The 21,579-nt window shown below is 56.0% G+C and overlaps 1 protein-coding gene and 1 long non-coding RNA gene across 5 annotated transcripts in view; both read right to left on the bottom strand.

The window, feature by feature from the left end:
* The window catches only part of Ephb2 (EPH receptor B2), a 172,206-nt gene that overhangs the window by 76,664 nt on the left and 73,963 nt on the right, over positions 1–21,579 (bottom strand). The window lies entirely within an intron of this gene.
* On the bottom strand, positions 1,675–19,946 carry LOC134472952 (uncharacterized). Of its 2 annotated transcripts, none has more exons than XR_010042996.1 (6): positions 18,938–19,946; positions 17,785–17,894; positions 15,559–15,615; positions 14,609–15,464; positions 4,822–14,527; positions 1,675–3,605 (listed from the first exon to the last, which is right to left on the bottom strand). It is a non-coding gene; the product is annotated as an uncharacterized LOC134472952 (long non-coding RNA). The 2 variants fall into 2 exon arrangements; XR_010042997.1 differs by having other exon boundaries at positions 1,675–4,955; positions 5,314–14,527.

Here is a 21,579-nt window from a genome sequence, read left to right as displayed (position 1 = left end):
GGCCACAGGCGCCCTGGGACGAATGCTCACAGGGCTGCCATCCCAGGCTGGAGCTGAAAATTAAATTAAAACCACGACAGGGACAGTTAATTAAAGCAGATTAGCGCGAGACTAATTAGGGACACTGACACTGGAACCATCGCACTCCAAGATGTTAATTAGCTGTTCATTAATGTCAGCTCCCCGTTCAAGAGAGAAATATGAACAGCCTTCTTCTCTGAGCTTCCTTCCAGAGCTGGGTAAACAGGGTGGCGGCCTGGGGCAGCCCAGCCCCCTCCAGCTCCCTCCCCCGTCCTTCCCTCTGCCCTGGAGTCTGCCCATGTCCTTTGTCTCCCTCTGTGCCAGTGTCTGAGCCTGGCCACTGCCAGCGAGAACTTGGACTCATGGGAAGGGGCACAGCTGGGCCCAACACGCAGAAGCTCTGGAGGAAGGTGATGAATCTGCTCCACTGTCACCTTGAGCCCTGGGCACTCTCTGCCCTGCCTCCCTGCTCTCTGGTACGGATGGGATGGAGGCCAGCCTTCCTTTCATCTACCTGCCATCAGTTAGTCCTATGGTCCACCCATCCATCCATCCATCCACCCATCCATCCATTCATCGATCCACCCACCCATCCATCCACCCATCCATCCATCCATCCACCCATCCATCCATTCATCCACCCACCCACCCTCCATCCACCCATCCATCCATCCATCCATCCATCCACCCATCCATCCATTCATCGATCCACCCACCCATCCATCCACCCATCCATCGATCCACCCACCCATCCATCCATCCATCCACCCACCCTCCATCCACCCACCCATCCATCCACCCATCCATCCATCCATCCACCCATCCATCCATCCATCCATCCATCCACCCACCCATCCATCCATTCATCCATCCACCCACCCTCCATCCACCCATCCACCCATCCATCCATCCATCCATCCATCCACCCATCCATCCACCCACCCATCCATCCATTCATCCATCCACCCACCCTCCATCCACCCATCCACCCATCCATCCATCCATCCATCCATCCATCCACCCATCCATCCACCCACCCATCCATCCATTCATCCATCCACCCACCCTCCATCCACCCACCCATCCATCCACCCATCCATCCATCCATCCACCCATCCATCCATTCATCCACCCACCCACCCTCCATCCACCCATCCATCCATCCATCCATCCATCCACCCATCCATCCATTCATCGATCCACCCACCCATCCATCCACCCATCCATCGATCCACCCATCCATCCATCCATCCATCCATCCATCCATCCATCCACCCACCCATCCATCCATTCATCCATCCACCCACCCTCCATCCACCCATCCACCCATCCATCCATCCATCCACCCATCCATCCATCCATCCACCCACCCATCCATCCATTCATCCATCCACCCACCCTCCATCCACCCATCCACCCATCCATCCATCCATCCATCCATCCATCCATCCATCCACCTGCCCATCCAACCATCCATCTATCCTCCAGACTTTCCATCCAATCATGTTATTCTTCCCATACACATGGATACACATATTCTGTGTATAAATTCATTAGTCTTAAGTCTGTCCATCTAACTATGTATTGATCCTTCCTTCAAACCATCCATCTAATTATCTACCCATCTATTCACAAATCCATCACTTTCATATAAAAAATCCATCTACCTATCTATCCACACCCAAATATCCATTTTTCCACCACTGATCTCATCCATCCATCCATCCATCCACCCACCCACCCACCTATTCGTGACCTAATCTTTCTATGCTTAAACTTATCCTTCTGCCCCACGGCACTGCTGAGTCCTCTCTCCACCCAGTCCCCACTCACCTCACACAGAGCCTCCCGTCTACCCCAATCTCTCCTCTGTTCATTCTTCTCACGCTCGTCCCCACGCACCCATCCCACGTGAGGAGCAAACAGAGGTGAGGGAAGGCGAAGGCCGTGAACTCTCCTCCTGTTCTGATGTTCCAGAAACCGGAAAGAGGCAAAGTTCCTCGCCTGAAGTCATCCATCAAACTCATACCAACATTCACTCAATCACATGTAACGACTGCTTGTTGGGTGGCACTTGAGGACACGGTGATGGATACTGTTCCTGGCTGTACACCAGGGTCTAGAGCAGTGATTCTCAAGAGGAGCAATCCGAGTGATCACTGCTGCCCCCCGAATGCTCACACAGATAACGAGCTGTGTACAGAGCCTCGGGCTTCCCGACCACCCTTAAAGGCCACCCGTGTCCGTCAATCCAGATTTGTGGTGCTGGCTGAGAAATGCACAATGAACAGAAAGCTGTGCCTGGGCTCCTACTCCTGATGATGCAGACGTCGGGAGCGGGGGCAGAATCTTGGAGGAGGTGGCAGCCGGGGTGAATGTGAAGAGGCGTGGCGTTGGCCATGCCCTGTTCCTGGAAAGGAGGCAGCTGGGGAGGGGGCTTCCTGGGCTCTGGGTAGGGCCTGTGAGGTGAGGGGAGCCTGCTTAGTGGAGGGATGAAGCTGAGTCTCCCTAGGGAGCGAGGAGGGTGCCCCGGACCTGCTTTTGCCCCTGTTTTGGAGTTGACTGGGGTCCCTACCAGTCTTGATGGCTGTCAGCTTGGTGCTGGCTCAAATGCTGTCAGACCTCACCCTGGGCCCGTGGGCCCACCGTCCTCTGCCAGCCCGAGGGAGCCTGGTTCCAGGCAGGAACCTCAGCTCTGTGGCTTTGTGGAACATCCTGGCCTCCATGTGAGGTGGGGAGTGGGAAGCAGGGATGGCGGCTGAGCCTGGAGTTGTGCTGGGGCCAGCTGGACAGTGGGCTGCAGCGGGTATTCTAGGAACTGGGCCACAGCCAGTTGGCAGATGCCCACAGGGAGGCCGGTGCATGCCCTGCCCCGGACTGGTTCCTCCAGCAGCCCGGCCTTGTCTTTGCTCCCATCCGCCCCAGCCCACTTGGGGGTGGTGACACCTGGCTCCAGATGGTAACCCATCAGGCCAAGGTCATGACAGTGGTCACCTTCATGGAAGGTAACTGGACACTCCCAGTGGAGTGGGGACTCAGGAGACAGAAAGACACGGTTCAAATCATACTTCTGCCGTGGAAAAGAGATGCCATCAGTAACAGTGCTGTATCTGGTCACTTCCTTGTTTTTATTTTTGGTTAATAGTGGTTGACAGATCTTTTGCCATCCCATATCTTTACCCTGCATTATTTTGCTTTTGGTGTGTGTGTTTGTGTGTGTGTGCATGTGTGTGTGTGTGTAGATCACATAGCTGGATTTATCTGATTTTTAACCCTAAGAGTCACTGTCTATTTAGAAAGAAATATAACCTATTCACATTTACTGGAGCCCCGGAATTGGCACAGAGTGGTACCTCCCTGGGATTATTTGCTCCTGGCATGACCAAAGGACCTTAGATTTTTATTCTTCCTGGTCCACTGTGCCCTCTCCATGGGCTCAGAACATAGAGGGTCCCTGTTGGTATTGGGGTTCTGTCCACAGAGCAAAGCTGCTCTGCATTCTGAGTGTGCGAGCAGGAAAGAGCTTCGGGAGCACCAGGCCAGAGCGCTGAGGGCCGAGGACAGACATCTCTCTCCCATGGCTCCTGGGGACGGAATCAAGGCATCTGTTACTCAATTCGGGGGTTAAAGGAGGCCTAGACTCGGCCAGGGGAGGAGAGGAGCAACCCATAGACCTGAGGGAAAGTCCCTACATGAAGGAGCGAAGCCGAGGCTGAGGCTACTAGGCTAGGTTTAGGCTTTTCGAGCACTAAGACAGGTTTCTGAAATCGACCCTGCCCCTCTTTTCTGTCTGGTCCCAGGCAAGTCACTTGTCCTCTCTGAGCTTCAGGTGCCTCTTCTGGGATGCCTGGTGCTGAGTCCTTTGTGAGTGGGGAGCCACCCCGCTGTGCTGTGTTGGCTGCCTGTAGACTTTACTTGGAGAGGAATAAACTGCTATTTCTATGAAGTCATTGTTATTTTGATTTTCTGTCACTCATATTCTTTTTTTGTCTTTTTCCTTTTTATTGGTATCGGGGATTGAACTCACGACTGCCTGCTTGCAAGGCAAGCCCTTATGCCGCTGAGCTAAATCCCCAGCCCCCCACTCATATTCTATTACAAGCAGTTAAAAATGCATCCTGTTGGGGCTGGGGATTTAGCTCAGAGGCATAAGTGCCTGTCTTGCAAGCCTGTGGTCTTGAGTTCAATCCCTGGTACCAGTAAAAATACAAAAAAAAAAAAAAAAAAAATGCATCCTGTAAATTCAGACATACCCAGTGTAAATCCTAGCTCTACCAACAGAGCCTCAGTTTCCCTATCTGTGAAATGGGTCTAATCGTGCATACTTCCTTTGTGCAATTCAGGAAGGAAATGCAGAGTGGATGTGACCCTACTTGGTAAAGGGTTTGCTTCATAATGATGGGCTGGTCAGTAACAGCTGCTGTTGTGGCCATTATAATTATTATCAGATTATTTCTTCCCTAGTTGCTCTATAAAAGCTGCGGCTCTTGTAGCTCTTTTTCCTTCTTTTTTTTTGTACTGGGGATTGAACTCTCGACCTCACGCTTGCCAACCAGGTGCTTATGCCACTGAGCTAACTCCTCAGCTCTCTTGTAGCCTTTCATGTGACACTTTGGGGACACATAGGTAAACATCGGAAGACCAAGACTTTGATGCCAGAAAGACCTGGGTTCCAATCTCGGTGTTGCCATTATCAGTTGTGCCCGAGCCTGGCCACCTGTCTGAGTCACCTCCTCTTTTCTCATGGCTCCCAAAGGGGTTGGGACACAAATCTCCATGGGGTTGTTTCGAGGTTCTGACCTGATCCCTTTGGGGAGGGCTGCGGGCATCCGTCCACGGAGGACTCGTGGACAGGGTGAGTATGACCAGCTCCTGTCTAGGCTCTTCCAAGAGCCACACCGCACACCGCGGCACGTCTTCTGGCCTAACTGGCCCTGAGGGGCGTTTAGGATGAGGGGAGAAAACCAAAGTTCCATTTAAAACAGCCAATCAATTTGCAGCAATCCCAATAAAAGCCATTAGATGTGGTTTCCCCACCGGAGACACCCAGGGGCCTGTTCCTCCGGCCTCCCAGGAAATTGATTGGCAATTACTGACACTAATGGGGGCCGGAGAGGCCTGGTGATTTCCCCGCCACTCCCTGGGGACAGTGATGACATGTCAAGATCTGTCAGGTTGAGTCCATCCTGGGCAGTCGGGACCCCCGATCTGGCCAGGGACCGGGCGGCCAGCTGGGGTCGAGCCCCCTTGGGACTTTCACCCCGTTACTTATTTATGGCTTGGTTTGCTCACGGTGAGTTAATGGTCCTGCTGAGGCTGTGCAGATGGCCAGTCCCAGGACAGCCGGGTAGGTGGGGGACGCGAGGTTTCCAGGCCTGCCCTTCGACCTGGATCTGGAATTGCACAAGGGAGAACTCGGTCCCCACAGGAAGTCTGGGAGCAGAGTGGGAACAGCAGGGTCACCAGAGAGGCCACTCCCAGAGTGGTGAAAGGTGAAAGCTGGAATTTCAAGGCAGGACAACAGGGCACAGAGACCAGCAGACACAGAGGCATCTGCTGGGACCTGCTGAACTGACAGAGCCCTGGGAAGCCACCCAGTTCCACTGTGTTCTTTTATAGATGCTTAGCAGCCAAGGGACAGAGAGGGGGAGGCACTTGCCTGGGGTCACACAGCACAGCTTGGGAGCTGCGGGCAGAGTCTGACCAGCTGCTGGCAAGCCGGGAAGTGAGATTCTTTCCAGGGACAGTTGCTCCAACACCCAAAGGCCATCCTGGAACCAGGAGACGGGGTTCCACTGACTAGGGAGGGAGCCAGGCAAGCAGGTGATGACGGTCAGAGTGACAAGCATGGGGACATGGTGCCAGCAGGCTAGGCAACCAGCCCAGGCTCGGGGAAGGGGTGGAGGCAGAACCCTGAATGGGGGATGAAGGGTTAGAAGACTGAGGCTGGGGAAGGGAGAGGAGGAGGCATTAGGCTGGGGCAGTGCAGGTGCACGCACAGGCGTCAGGCTGGGAGGACGCGGCCGGGCCTTCCTCGCGGGGTGAGCAGGAGTTCGGTTCTGCCCTGTGTGTGACCCGGGTGTGCCGGGCCCAGGCTTCCAGTTCAGGAAGATGGCTCTGGCTGCCAGAGGGAAGGGGACAAGGGGCTGATGGCAAGGTGGGGGCGCGGTGGGGAGGCCCCAGATCTAGGCTGGGGTGCGGAGGGGGCCTGCAGGGCCAGCGAATGCTAAGATGTTGGGAGGGACTGTGGACAGGGTGAGGAGTGTGAGTGCTTAGGGGAGAGGGCAGGACGGCTGGGTGGGGGTGGACGGGGAGCAGGCCGGGCTCGGCAGCCACTTGTGTAAAGCCTAAAGGACGGAAACGACAGCGTGATGACCCTGAATACAGGTGGGCGACGGGGTCCAGGGAGGGACAAAAGGGTCAGTGGCGCAAGGGAGGTGACAGACTGAGGCTCAGAGAGGCTGCGTGTCTCCTCCCAGGTCACACAGCCCTAAGGAAAGAACACACAACTCCGTCCACTCCAGCGGCCCTGCAGGGAGGGGACCCGCGGCTGGGCCCTTCCCACTAAGCACTTCCACGACCTAACGGCTGCTCCCCACCCAGCCTGAACCCATGGCTCTTGGGGCAGGGTTGTCCTGTCCCAGCTGCCTGGTTGGTCGCCCCCGACTATCACACGCAGTGGGATGGCCAGTCCGACGGAGGACACAGGACCTGAGAACTGGAGTCCGCCCGGGGCTCCCAGGGGAGAGCTAATGGGCTGGGCTGCTCTGAAGTTTCACGCTAGTGTCTGCCGAATGGGCATCCAGACCACAGCACAGCCGCCCTGTAACAATCCCAGGTGGCCCAACAGACAAACCCCGGATGCCCAAAGCACAGAGAGGGCTGGACACAAGGCTACTGGGCGGGATTATACAGAATATGTGGTTACAGAACTAAAAAAGACAGAAATTAGCATCATCTAGCAACATGTGCTGGTGCCAGGTGGGTGTGAGTTCTGGTGTTGCTGGGATACTTTCTAGCTGTGTGACCTTTGATGAGTTGCTAAGCCTCTCTGGGCCACATTTCATCTGGGAAACAGAACCATCGGTGCCTGCTTCCTCAGCTGCTGGGGAGGTACTCGATGAGCTGACACATGTTAAAAATAAGCAGAGAACTTAGCAGAGTTCAGGTGTAATGATGGTGCTTGGTGTGATGGTGCCCAGCTGCCACGGGTGGTTCCACAGCAGTGGTGTGGACAGAGCCCCAGGGTGACGGTGGGTGAGTCATGTGGGCAGCATTGCTGGGCACTGCGGTTTATACCCCTACTCCTGTCCCTCACTTCTGCTTCTGACTCTCCAAACCTGTCTGGGAGACTGGCAGCTTGAGTTATTACTCTGCTGTGTATGGGGGAAACTGAGGCTTGGGTGGGCTGGGCCATGGGCCTATCCTAGGCCATGCTGCAGGAGAGAGGCCCGGCCAGGCCATGGGTTTGTCTGACTCTCAGCTCCAGGCCTGGCCTGTGCAGGTGCTGTGGGGAGAGGGGATGGAGGAGGCCTGTGAGGTCAGAGGTGGAACAGCATTCTGGGCAGAGGGAACAGCCTGTGCAAAGCCCAGAGGAAGTAGCACCATGACACATGGGGGAGGAGGGAAAGGATGGGGGGATCTGGGTCAGTGACAGGGGATGGAGGTAGGGTGTGATAAAGCTGGAGCTGGTGACAGGGCAGGAAGCAGGCAAAGGACTATGGCCTGGGCTCTCAGGGCACATGGGTGGGCACGGGCGTCTTGGTCATTCTGACCTGCATGGCCCATGGCTCCTTCCCAAGTACTGGATACAGCCTTGGAGAGGTCTGGTGGTAGGCAAGCAGGAGGCCAGGTTCCCACCTGGATGGAGACCCCGAAAACTGTAGCAGCAGCAGTCAGGACACTGCTGACCAGCACAGGATGGGGTGTCCCCTGACTAACCCCACAAATGCCTGACACAAGATGGAAGGGGGACGGTTGGGCCTGCAGAACAGGCAGTACAGTGAATTCCAAATGAGGGGAAAAGAGGCCCAGAGAGGTTAAGTAACTTCCCCTGGGTCGCTCCACAAGTGAGCAGTAGGGCTGCATTCTAAACCCTGGCTTCCCGAGGTGACATCCACACAGCTCCTGCTCCTCTTCCCAGCAGACGCCAGAGCGGCCTGGTGGCTTCGCAGACAGAGACCTCAGTGAGAGAGCGGGGAGCTCACGCTGCCATCAGCCTCCCTGCAGCGTAGCCCAGCACCTTGCTGTCCTGCCGCATCAGGCTCCCCAAAGCCTAGAACACCGGCTTTTGTGCACGCCACAGATTCTGGAATCTTTAAACAGCCTTTGGAGCCTCGGAACAATCTCCAGGACTGACAAATTGCCTCCAAAACCTTCAAACGCCTTTGGAATCTTTGAACGGCCCTGGAGACGTGAATCCAAAGTGAGAGCCAAAGAGGCTGGGGGCCAAGGCCAGCCTCAGCCAGCCCGTCCTCCTGGGACAGGACGCAGCCCTGCCCGCGTGTGTGTGTGTGTGTGTGTGTGTGTGTGTGTGTGTGTGTGGGCAGCGGGAGGTGCCTCAGCCTTCGCCTTGACGGGTGACCTCGGATAAATCCCTTCCTTTCTCTGGGCCGGTTTCTGCTCACATAATGGGAATTGGGGAGGTTGTAGGGTATGTGGCCAAGCTTCGGGATTCAGACCCGGATTCCCAAGTCCAAGGGTGTGATCCATGGGGAGCCACCCACGGGGCAGAGGGGGGATCCCAGCCCCATCCATGCTGCAGACTTGATGCTGTCACTTCTCCTGGACTGGATTTCACCCGGGGCCCTCGCCCCCCATCGAGTGCCCCTGAGGGAGGCCTTGGGGACCAGGCCCGCATGGCACACAGCAGTACCCGGCAGCCTGCACTCGTGGCCTGGGAGGGCACACTGTTTCAGCCACCCAGCGCTGTCTCCATGGTGACGAGCACAGAGCTAACCTTTTGAAGAACACTCATAAAGGCGCAAACGTGCCCCAGATGAGCCGGCCTGCATCCGGGAGGCCAAACAGCTTAGGCCACGCTGTGCCTTGTAAACCACGCGGCCTGTGGCCTCGGCTGGCCTGGGTGGGGGTGGTGGAGAGATACAGCTGTACAGCTCTGGGCACTGGGCTGGGGGTGCCGGCTTCCTATTTCCCTCGTGTCCTGGCCATCCTGTCCAGTACACTCACCCCATCCTGGAAAGAGGCACCTCGCCGTGTGACCCGGAGGGAATGCGGTCATTCACCTCTCTGGCCTTGGTGCCCTGGTCTACAGAGGGCCGGAGGAGGCCACTCTGGGGCACCACAAGGGAGACTGTGGAGAGGAGGGAAAAGGCACCGCATGGCATCAAACACATGCCTGGTGGTGACAGTCTTTCTCCGTTTGTCCTGTTTTCTTGCCCGGGAGCACAGGGCTGCCTCCTCCAGGCGGAATCTGGCCTCTTTCTCCTGCTCTGGATGTGGACCTGGGCACCTGCTTCCCACTGCCCTGCTGAGCCACACTTGAGGTGGCCCCCAGCGATCTTCAGTAACGAAACACAGTCGTCCCTTGGGGATGCTCCAGGACTCCTGGGGGTACCCAAACCTACAGAGGCTCAGATCCCTGATACAAAACAGCAGAGCAACGGCACAGGACCCACACGCGTCCTCCTGCAGACACCAGACCATCGCTCGATGACTTGTAATTCCTGATAGAATGTAAACGCCACGTCAATTGTTGTTACATGGTATTGTTTAGGGAGCAATCACAAGGAAAGAGAGTCTGTACATGTTTGGTACAGATGTAATTTTCCCTCGAATATTTTCCATCCACGGCTGGTTGAATCCACAGACGTGGGCCCCGTGGGTCCACAGACAAGGTGCTGACTGCAAATACAGGCAAACAAACACATGGGGGATGACAGCTTCTAAACCTCAGAATGGGGGGCACGGGCTGTGGGGGTGATGCGGGCAGATGCGGGGTAGAGGGTGGTACAGGAGCATGGAATGGAATACATACGGGCGCCCCTCTTCACCATGATGTTGTCCCAGTGGGGCCACCGTAAGCTGGAAATGGCACAAGCCACAGATGCATTTAATGCACCAAAGCCACCGAACACCCGCTCAGGGACACTCCCGCCCAGAGTTCCCGGGATCTGCCCTCTGTGATCAGGGCTGCACTTGAGGTGGCCCCCAGCGATCTTCAGTAAAGAAGCTGCAGGCCCCTCAGGTGCCCACCAGGAGGTCAGCCTCCTGTGGCCGGGGCCCCTTATTCTTCCCAGGGAGCAGGCTGCAGCCTGGAACAGGCATTGTGCTGCTCCCACCCGAAGCCTCTGGTCTCTAAGAGGCTACTTCATCTTCTTGTCTCCCCCTTCTGCCTCCCTCAGCCCACCGGACACTTCCACACCTGGCTCCAAGGTTGCCGAAGTGTTACACCCCAACAGGCAGTGCCCCAGGAAGACAAAAAAGATCCAGGGTCTGAATTCTGGCCCTGCAGCTTAAGAGCTGTGTTACCTATAAAAAGTCACTAAACTCTTCTGAGCCTCGGTTTCCTTACCTGGAAAACAGGAGCCGAGGACCTGCCTGACAGGTTACCTTGAGGATGAGGCCAGTTGGCAGGTGTGGTCATGTTTGTAAACAAAACAGTACTAGGTAAGGGATTGGATTTAAAAAGATTATAATGAATTGTCAGATTGAACCGTGACACAAATACATAATACAATACGCCTAATTAAATAAGTTGCAAACCATCAATTAGAGGCTACTAGATGTCAGCAGTTAGCTGGCGGCACACAAAACACAGATTAAGCTCCTCGGCGAGGGTGGCCATTGGTCATTCATTTGTTTCTCTCTGTCCATTCACCAAATCATCGATCTGGCCATCCAACCAACTCCCATCAAACACCTGCCAGGCGCAGGTTGCTTGCAAAGCCTCGAACAGCTGGAAACAGCCACCCATCACGCCCACCCACTGTGAAGATCAAAGCCAGCGACTGCTTATGAAGCCCCAGTGATACCAGGCTGGTCCCCAGCCCTTTGATCCTCATGACTGTCTCCGTGCCCATTTTACAGATGAGGAGGCTGAGGCCAGGATCCAGTTCAACCCAGATGCCCGGTGCCACATGCTTCTCACTGTGACTGTCCCTGAAGTGCCCCGCTCCTGCTCCTTACAGGCACCTTCTTGGCAAAGTAGATTTTTGTTGCTGTTTTGGCAGTGCTGAGGCTGTAACCCAGGACTCTGTAAATGCTAGGTAAGTGCTGTAGCACTGAGCCACGCCCCAGCCCCTGGCTCTGCGCAGCCCCAGCTTTTTCCAGAGGTCCCTCCAGCTCAGCTGGCAGCTTAGGCACCTCTGGTACCACTCCCTCCCCACCACAGCTTTGTAGGCTTATAATTTCCATCTCCATCCAGCCCTTAGTGCTTTTCTCACCAAAGGTGTGTGACTCAGGGGCACTGACTGGTGTCCAAACCCACTATGATGTCATGCTTCTCCCCAGACCACAGAAGGAGGTGAGACAAATGTCCAGTGGCTCAGGGAGGGAAGTAACCTGCCCCCAGGTCACACAGCTACACGGGGCAGGGCTGCAAGGCTCATCCCACCAAGCCCAGCATCCAAGGAGGGTCATCTCACCACTACAAGGACAGACAGGCTTGGGGGCACTGGACCGAGAGTGTCCAGTGCGGGGAAAAGCCATTTCCTTTCTGCCTGGACCCGATATCCTATGTATGGGGCAGGTGACCTGCTGTCCTGACCCACTGGGGTCAACCAGGGAGAAGGGCTCAGACACAGAAGTGCATGGAAAATTTGGGTCCAGTGTAGGGGTCACAGGTGTTGGAGCTGACCCCTGACTTGGTCTCCTAGGCTCGTGGTGCCCAAAGCACGGGATGGCTGAACCCTCCCTCAGCCTAGCAGCAGAAATGGGACAGGGCTTGGGTGATGCATGTTCACACCCAGGACTCGGAAGACTTCATCCATCCAACCCTTCTCAGCTTACAGGTGAGAAAATGGCGGCTCAGAGAGGGCAAGGGACTCGCTCTGGGTCACACAGCCAATGAGTGGTCAAGCTGAGATCAGACTTTGTTTCTTCTGACTCCCTAGTTTTGCTTGGTGTCACCTGACCCCACTGGAACAGGGCATTGCAATAAGCAGGCCACTAGTGGTCAGAGCGCTGAGTGAGCTTGGGGAGGAGACGAGGCTCTGTCCTTCTGGGATGTCTGAAAGTCCCCCGTGAGAGCTGACTTTTCCCAGCATTACCCTAGAGTAACAAGGACCAAGTGACGACTCAGCAGAGACTTGGTGACCAGTAATCACAAAGTGCTTGCTGGATTGGGGTGGAGAGGTTGGCAGGTGATTTCCTGCCTGGGCAGCTCTGCTGGGGTTGGGCTGTCCCTGAATGGCCGTGGTCCCTGGAAGCCACTGCATCCCTGCCCCACCCACCCCCAGCTGGAAACGCCTGAGAAAGGGATGCCCGCACCCCTGTGTCTCAGAGGACTGTGGGTACAGAGGCGCATGGTGACCTCTGGTTCTGATCCTTCTTTGATTTGGGGAGAACCAAGGCCCAAAGAGAAGTGTGGATGTGATGCTCCCAGAGGGCAGCAGGAGGGCCTGGGCATCTCAAGGGCCAAGTGCTCATCTTGACCCCACCTTCATAGGGCCCAAGGACAGGGTCCCTGCTGTGTGGTATCAGCAGGCAGCCTTCCTGCCTTGGGCATGGCGGGTGGCAGCAATGACTCGGCTCCCACGTCCTCGGCCTCTTCTCCGTGGCTGGTGCCCAGGTCCCCAGCACAAAGCTACTGAGCTCAATCCTCTTATCAGACTCCCGGGCAGACAGTCCCAGCCCCTTCCTTAGCATGCAGAGCACCATGGTGTCAAACCTGAATTCTTCACCTGGAAAGTCCCCTCTTTACCTGCAGACTCCTAATCAGACCTCAGGCTCAGCACTGGGGTGTGTCCAATGCCACCTTCGGAAAAAATTTAAGAGTGCCAGACTTTCTGGGCTCACATCTGCACCACATGATCTCTAGAACATCTCTCAGCACGCAGCGGGGCTTGGCCTACAACTCTGTGCCTGGTACAGAGTAGGTACTGGTGTACACTGGGTCTCCTCTTGCTGTTGGCACAGCCTAACACTGTGCCTCACATGCTGTGCCGTGCACCCCAACACAGGAAGGGGGCCTGGCCTATGGCAAGAAACAGAACATTGGAGTCGGACCATTCTGGGTTCAAATTCTGCTTCCTGGAATGACCTGGGAGATGTCTGCCCATCCTACCAGGGTCAGTTTCCTCTGTTGCAAAATGGAATAATTACGTCTGCTTGAGATGATTGAATCTTTTGCAGAGTATTTAACAAAGTAAAAAGCCTGGCACATAGTAAATACTAAATAAATGAGCAAATATATATATAATAAGTGGTCTGGAATTAGCATATCATACACTATTAAGAATGAATAAAGACTGCAGGGCCCTGGAAACTTGCCTCAGGCACCGATCCCTTAGAAAAACATCTTAGGAGGGTTTTGTCTGATCATAGACATCTCTGCACCCCGGCCTAAGCTCCATTTAATTGTCTCGCTCTGAGGGTGCCGGGTAAATACTCCAGGCCAGCTGGTGCCTGGAAACTGCCAACTGCCGGGGAGCAGCTCGTTAATTCTCTGGTGTCCGCACACAGACTCCGAAGCTTCTGCAACTCATCTTGGGAAATTGAGTGGAGCGGGTCAGGCCAGGGCCATGGGTCACAGGAAGTGGGGCTGGAGGTGCCAGGGGACTTGAAAGGGCCTGCAGAGACACCGCGGGAAGCCATCTAGGCTGGAGGAAACGGGCCCAGAGCTGCGGAAAGGCAGATGGATCCCAGGCCTGGCTGGGCCCTGCCAGCTCTGACTCAGCTAGGATAAGACCAAGGCAGGACCTCGCAGTGAGGCTGAATGCACAGCCGGCAACTTGGCCGGCTCTGGGGTCCACAGGTTCCACGTGAGCAGAGGAGCCGCGCAGGACATGGAAATTGAAAGTCCGGCTCCTGGCCTTAAACCCTTGCTTGCAACTTCCTGATGTGCCTCAGCTTCCCCTCTAAACCAGGAAGAGGAACAGGGTGTGCTGACACACAGCTGTAATCCCAGCACCTGGGAGGCTGAGGCAGGAGGGTCACAAGTTGGAGGCCAACTTGGGCAACTTGGTGAGTTCAAGGCCACCCTGGACTTATTGACACTGGGTTTCAAAACCAAACCAAACCAAAATGAACATGGGAAGATCAAGAATATCACTAATGTCATAGGGATGTCACAGAAATTAAATACTTGTGAAGAGTTGAGAACTGTGCCTGATACACAGAAATCACTTGTAAATGTTCAGTTATGACTATGGTCCCTTCCCCCAACTTTGAAAGTATGCTATTTGGACATCTGAAAAATCTGAGTTCTGGACTTGACCAGGGTGCATGTAAGTCTTACCACATGTGTGGCTCTGAGGAGTCCTCAGGGGCACTTCTAGACTGAGCGGAAGAGTGATGTGATTGATTGGTGATGCCTGCACAGGGTCTAGGAAGGGAGCCAAGCAGTGAGTGGGCAGGCCTTGCCCCTCCCATCCTGAGATATTTCATATATTTTGCAGATACTTACTGAGTCACTGCTCTGTGCTGGGCACTGGGATAGGTCTGGCATATAAAGGTGAGCAAAGCAGTCAGAAGCCAATGTAGTAGTGTATGCCTGTAATTCTGGCTCCTTTAGAGGCCGAGACAGGAGTAAATTTCAGGGCAGCCTGGAAAAATCAGCAAGGTCCCATCTCAAAGTTAAAAGGGTTGATGATGTGGTACAGCCCTTGCCTAACCCTGGTTTTAATCATCAGCAAACATAGACATAAAAGACAGACAGACAGATGACAGAGAAACAATGCAGGCAGTTTCCTGATGCAGCTGTGCAGGAAAAGGAGTGAGCACACTGCTGCAATCATAGGGAAGCTGGGTCCCCACTACGTCACCTCTGTCCCCACACCTACCCAAGGGCACACTGACACCTTTCCTACCTTAAGCGCTCATCTTGCAGGAATTTGCATTTCTTTTGCACTCCTGGCCTCTAGCTAGAAAATCCCTCTTGTCCATGGTCCTCTCTTTTTGAGGACAACTCTTGATGTCCTGGGAAGCATTTTTCCTGCAGGCAGCTGCCCTTCCTCGTGCTGCCGTGACAGCCAACACTATGGGGCCAGCCCTTACCAGCGCTGCAGCTGTGCTTAGGGCTGGGACTCCCAGGGGCCACAGCCAGGGCTTCTCCATCCCAGGAACCAGAGATAGCTTGGCCCATGACACAGCTCAGTCCACACGGCTTCAGGGCGGGGAGCCAGACCAGAAGAGGACCTTCGATTTCCAGGAGGGTGGGCTCCTCAGCTGCACAGGTCCAGCAGGTCAGCATGTCGACCTTAAGAGCTGGTCCTGCCACTTCCTAATCATGCTTGTTTCAGGGCCATTCCCAGCCTCTGCCTCTACAATGGGCACATTGGAGTATCAGGGTAGGCAGGGTCACGAGGACCTTGGCACACAGCAAGTCCTCAACCCTATTCCCCTCTCCCTCCTTACCTAGTAGTATCCAGAGCCAGTATCTGTGCCCTTGCAGTGCCAGCTGGAGCACAGGTCCTGGGAGGACACAAAGGCAGAGTCCAAATGCCAGAAAGCAGGCCCAGAGGAGACAGGGGAGGAAGGAAAGGGAGACTCTCCCAAGGTGCCCCCGCTGGACCTGGCACCCGCAGAGCTCCTTAGCAGTAGGACCCTGAGCTCACATGTGGCCCCTTGCCGCCCGCCCTGCAGGGAAGTGTTCCCGCGCGCTTGGTGCCACAGCCGGAGTGCTGGTAATAAAGGCACCTCTGTGTGTCTCTGGGGAAGCGGGACTGGGGGTGGCGGCGAGGGGGGGCCCACAAAGCTCCCGCAGCTGTGTGTTTGCAAACAGGGGAGCTGAGCTGTGCAGAGGGGCTGAAAGCACTAATTGTCTTTAATTAAAGGAGGTTGGAGGCAGCGCAGGCTTTGACAAAAGAGATTTCCAGCCTGTTAGCAGCTTCAGCCTGCGCAGGGGCTGGGAGGCCCAGGCGCGCCCTCTGCTTTGTCCCTGTGGGGCCTGGCCCTGTGGAGGGCACAGCCAACACCTGCCTGGTGGGGGTGGGGACAGGGTGGCAGGGGCTGAGCCCACGCAGTAGGACTGAGCTGAGAGAGACGGGTTCCTGGGCCGTGACGGCTCTGCTCATGCACGCACTCAGCAAGCGTGTCCGGCCAGTGCTCAGCGCTGGGGTATGGAAATGTCAGGCCTGTGTTTCAAGGACTTTACTAGAGGCACCACCAGCATGGACACTGGTGTGCAGAAATCACCCTGTCCCCATTAACCCAGCGCTACCTTCTCCCCTCCTCTCCATCAGAAAGCATCCTATTTGGACATCCTCCTCTGCAAAATACAAGCAACCCCAGCTGGCTTGGGCTTGAACCCTCGCTCTGTAGCTTGTTAGTTGAATGAACCTGAACAAGGGACTTCCCACCCCATGCCTCAGTTTCCTATCTTTCAAAGAGGATGCTAAAACAGCACATGCTTTGTAGGATGGTGCGTAGCATCATGAGCTATCATGCCACGTTCACACTGGGCACTTCACAAGTGCCCATGGCCATTATTTATTCCTTCAATTATCCAACTGTACACCCGGGGAGAGTCTCCGAAGGCCTCCAATTATCTGGAGAACCCTGGTCTCAATGGCTGAGTTCCAGTCAATTGTTCCATTCCCCCAGCCTCAGTTTCCCCCTCTGAACAATGAGGGCTGGTTATGATGGCCTGGGAGGTGGCATCTGTAGCTGTGGACATGCTTAACACCCCCTACAGCCCTCGTGCACTCTGGGAAGCAGACTCCTCTGCAGAGCAGCCTCAGCCTCCCTGGGCTCCTGCTCTCTGATGCATACAAATGGGCCAGCCGCCCACCCCAGTCTTTTGTTTTCTTGCTCACCAGGCTCACCTTCAGACACATCTGCAACGCCCTAAGCAGGCATAAGCACATGCTGGTGAGCACCCTGTACACACACACACACACACACACACACACGCATGCTCCTGCCCGATTCTCACCCTCACCCCACCCTACCTGATAGACTCACAGCTCTCCCACCTCTATATGCACTTAAAGGCTTGATGACCCTAGGTCCAGCTGTCCACAGTGTCAGATCCCTGGATTCCCTCAGTCCAACTGGCTGGGTAGGGGCAGCGGGACAGGTGGGAAGAGGGCTGAGAGACCTGGCCACCAGAGGAGGGACAGGTCTGCAGTGTGAACGCTGGAAGCACCATGGAGGATCGGGAGGTGTTTACCCGCTGTCCATGCTGGGCCCTGATGAGGACACTGAGATTCAGAGGTTGAGTGTGGCCTGAGGCACAAATGGGGTCCTGCCAAGCCACAGCATGACTCTTTCCTTCAGAACCAAAAAGCCAGCCCCCAGTGGCCAGTGTGTGGCCCAGATGACAGGTGGATGATATGGGCTTAGAGGTAAGCGGTTTGTCCCATACTTGCAGGATTCTAACCTTGAGGGAGGGGCAAGGAGCAGAGAAAGTATGTGAGATCCCCAGATAAACATGAGCGCACAGGTCTCTGTTACAGCTTCATGAGGCTCTGGTCCAGCTCAGGACCAATGGCCTCCAAAGCCTCTGTGGACTGGCTTCCCCAGGGCCCCTGACTTTGGCCTCCCAGTCTGCCCTAACTGACCTCAGGGGCACATGGGTTCTGATCACAGCCCAAGCAGCACAGCCAGAGCCCAAGGTTAGGGGACTGTCCGCTCACTCACCTCCATTGGATACTGAGTGTCCTGGGGACAGAGCCCTGGGACACCTGGTGGGACGTGGTGTGCCTGGCCAGTTTCAGCTCTCTGAGCCTCACTCTGGGTCCTTCTGGGGCCTGTCTTACAGGGAGAAAACCGACACTCAGAGGCGGAGGCCCTGCCCATGGCACAGAGGGGTCATGAACGGGCTGGGGCGGGGCTGTCAGAGGATGCACGTGCAGCCTAGATGCTGGCCTGGGACAGGCTCTGCAGGCACGGAGGCTGTGGTGCACCCAACACCCTGTGGGGGGCCTTGCTTTCTGACTCCAATGTGACCCTTGCATGTGTGGGTTCCCCTCTCCAGCCCACAGCATACCCAGGGCATAAGGTCCCCTTGGTGCTGAGGGAAGAGGAAGGGAAAGGGGCTGGAGAGACGGGAACAGGGTGCAGGGAGGAGAGAGGAGGCAGAGAGGGGCACAGAGCAGAGTGGCTGAGGCAGATTCACCAAGAGAGGAGAAGGAAGGGGAGAAGGGGCGGGGGGAGATGAGAGCAGGGAGGAGGTAAAAGGCAGGGGCGAGAGTTCAGAGAGTGTCACAAGGCCCCAAGGGACCGGACTCTTCCTGAGCAGGAAAGGGGAGAGGGAAAGGAGGGGGCTCCTGTGCCTCTGCTGTCCCTGCCCAAGGTGCCAGCTGTGGGGGAGGCTGGGTGAGAATGTGTGAGTGGGTCTGCACGCTGCGAGCGTGTTTGGAGTGTGAGTGGGTGTGAGTGTGTGTGTTCAGGCCCAGGCGGGTGTGGGCAGTAGGGCAGGGTGTCTTTTCTTTCTCTCTCCAGAACAGAGCTGCAAGATTAATTCATATTTAATACAGTCTCCACTGGCAGGATGGGGGCGGTTTTGGAGAAAAGGCACTGGGTAAGGAAGAAATGGTCCATGGACTGATTGGTTTTTATCCATCCATCCACCACCCATCCATCCATCCATCCATCCATCCATCCATCCATCTGTCCATCCATCCCATCCACCCATCACCCACTGAGCAGCTACTGCACGCCAGGCATAGTGCATTGAGAAGACCAATAGCTCAATAAATGCTTGGGTCCTGTGTGTAAATGCTGGCTCAGGAAAGTAACATGCACCGCAGCCCTGGACCGGCCCTTCTGCTCCTGGAACCTCTTTTCTCACCTGTCAGATGGGTGGTGATGCCTGCTCTCCAGGGTGGGTGAAGGCGACCCGGAAGGTGCCCAGCTCTGCTAGAGAAAAACAGGCTTTCTAATGGCACCAGGGCCTCCCAAACATTGATCCACTCTGCAGTGACTCTTATGGGAGACCCGGAGCAGCCAAACACTGCCAACTTGGCCAGCCCTGCAGATGGCCACAGCTGTGCAGTCCCGCTGGGCGCCAGGATGGGTGGCCCTGCCCAGGCCTGGCAGCTGTGGAATGAGCATGGGGAGGGGTGGCGGGAGCTCCGCCCCAAGATGCCCCACAGTTGCCCTGGCCCTCAGGACCCAAATATCCAGGGCTGCCTCCAGCTAATTATCTGTTTCTGGCAGGTCTCAGCTCAGAAGCCTCTTCCTCCAAGCAGCCCTCTAGGACTCCTGGGCTGGGTACAGTCCCATCTTCACCTCCTAAACCCATGGAGTCCTTACCCCTCTTTCTCAGGATCCCTCTGCATCAGGATCTCTTGTCTCCCTCCACTATGAGGTCCTGGAGGCAGGGCCACAGCCGACGGGCACAGGGCTTGGCACACTGCGGAGCCACTTCTGAGGGCTGGGGGCACAGGTTGAGTGTCTGACCATATTCTGTCTGGTGCTGATTTCCCCAAGGGCGCTAAGCCACTTCCCCAGACATCATATTTCTCCCTGGAAAGGGCATCACTTGGTCCAGGGGGTTAGGGCGAGGTCAGAGTGATGGGTGGGGAGGACAAGACCCGCTGCCATGGCCTGCCCTTGTGCCCTTAGCCGGACCGTCCTCCTCCCTGAGCCTCAGTCTCCTCAGCTGTAAACCAGGAGGGTAACAGTCACAGTGGTGGCAGAGGGGGAGTGTGCAATTTGGCCTTAGGGTGGTGGCTCTGCTGAGGTCAGGGGCAGCCCCTCCCCACTGCCTGGGCTTCCCTCCCACAATCACACAAAACTGCTTTTGCAAATGAAGCTCCTGGATAATACCCAACCCCTGCAATCACAGTGACCCCCAACCCCCCTCCCCCATGGAAATTCTGGTCCTCCACATCCCAGCAGGTTACCTTGAGCTTGGCTGCCAGCTCTACCCGCATACCTCAAACGGGGTGCAGAATAATCTGAGAGGCCACCACTTCCCACAAGCACCCCCTAGAGGTAGGAGGTGGCCCACCGCTTGCCCAGGCAGGCCCCCTCCCCCACTTCCCTATCTGCCCTAGGCTGGATCCAGCGCTGAGCAGCCCCCTCTTCCCTCTCCCTCTGCTGGGACGTGACATTCACCAGCATCACTTCTGGTCCCATCTGCAGAGCGCCCCACCCCCGGCAGCTAATCCCCACAAAGCCCCAAGCAGGGCCCAGCATGACAAGCAGGCCTGCACTGCTGGCAGCTCGGCCGAGCGTGCTTGGAGGGGCCGAGGCGGGATTCGGCGGCTGTCACTCTCTCCGTCCGCGCATCTAATTGGATTCCCAACACGCAGAGGTCAGCAGAAACGCTGCAGAGAGGAGAATCAAAGGGAAGGGGCGTCTGGGAGATAAAGAGAGGCATTCTTCCCGGGCCACAAAGACTGCAGCATGAGGGGGCGGAGGGGACCCCGCAAGGGGCTGCCCATCTGGAGGGGGAAGGGAAGGAGAGTGAACCTTAGTGGAGGCTGAGGGCCTTGTCCTCTAGGCTCCTGCATCCACCTCTACACACTCGGGCCCTAGGCCCAGATGCCATCATCCCTGCCTGTTGCCCCAGGGGTCTGGCTTGGCTCCTGCCATTCCAGGGAGCATTCTTGGAATGTGGGGGCAGGCTCAGGAGTCAGTGGGGACCAGGTTCCCAATCTTGGCCTTCAGTCTGCACCCTGTGAGATTCAGCAAGTCCTTGCAGTGTCCTGGGGCTCAGTTTTTAGTTGGTGGACTGAGGATAACACCAGCTGCTGCGTGGTGCAGTGGCGAGGTATTAAATGAAGGGACAAAAAAGTACCAGGAGCAGAGGACCTCGGCAGGGACAGCTCAGAAGTGGCCCTTCCCAGGCTGTCCCATGGCCTGCTTGATGGACTCGAGCCTCCCTCTGCAGAAGGCAAAGGTGCGCAATAAACATCACACCTGGACCCAGGACAGGCAGAGGGTGGGAGCTGCCACCCTGTGCTTGTGTGGCAGACAAGAACCCGAGACTTGGAAAGATGGGGATGGTGGGGCCACGTGGCTAAAGACCAGCAGAGCCTGGCTGGCTGCCTGGCCAGAGACCTGTGCCCCTGCCCAGCCCTCAGGAGTCCCTGGCCCCCCTGCACCTGGTAAGCAAGTGTGGCTTGTATGCGCTCCTGAGCACAGCCTCTGGGCAGTGGGCGGGCCAGGGACAGAGAGCTGCATGGCAGAACGGTCCTATGTCTTTAAGGACGATGGATCTGCTGACTCTGGTTCATGAAAGGACAAGAAGAGGACCTCAAAGGAAATATCTAAGAGACAGAAAATCAATGGCTCTGACATCCTGGCCTCCAGAAAGTGTGTGTGCCTGTGTGTTACTAGCATGCACACATCCACACATGCGTGCTTACAAACAGCCATTTTCACGTGCACATATATCTGCCTTCACACAATATCCATGTACATGCAAACACAGTTTGGCTGATCCCCTGGGCGCCTGTGCAAACACATACCAGTGACCCAATG

The sequence above is a fragment of the Cavia porcellus genome, unplaced genomic scaffold (genome assembly GCF_034190915.1).
Source record: "Cavia porcellus strain 051 isolate PalLab524CR breed Dunkin Hartley unplaced genomic scaffold, mCavPor4.1 scaffold_25, whole genome shotgun sequence".
In the NCBI taxonomy this organism is placed as follows: domain Eukaryota; kingdom Metazoa; phylum Chordata; class Mammalia; order Rodentia; family Caviidae; genus Cavia; species Cavia porcellus.
Note: the sequence above shows the minus strand (reverse complement) of the source record. Positions and strands in the feature narration are given on the sequence as shown.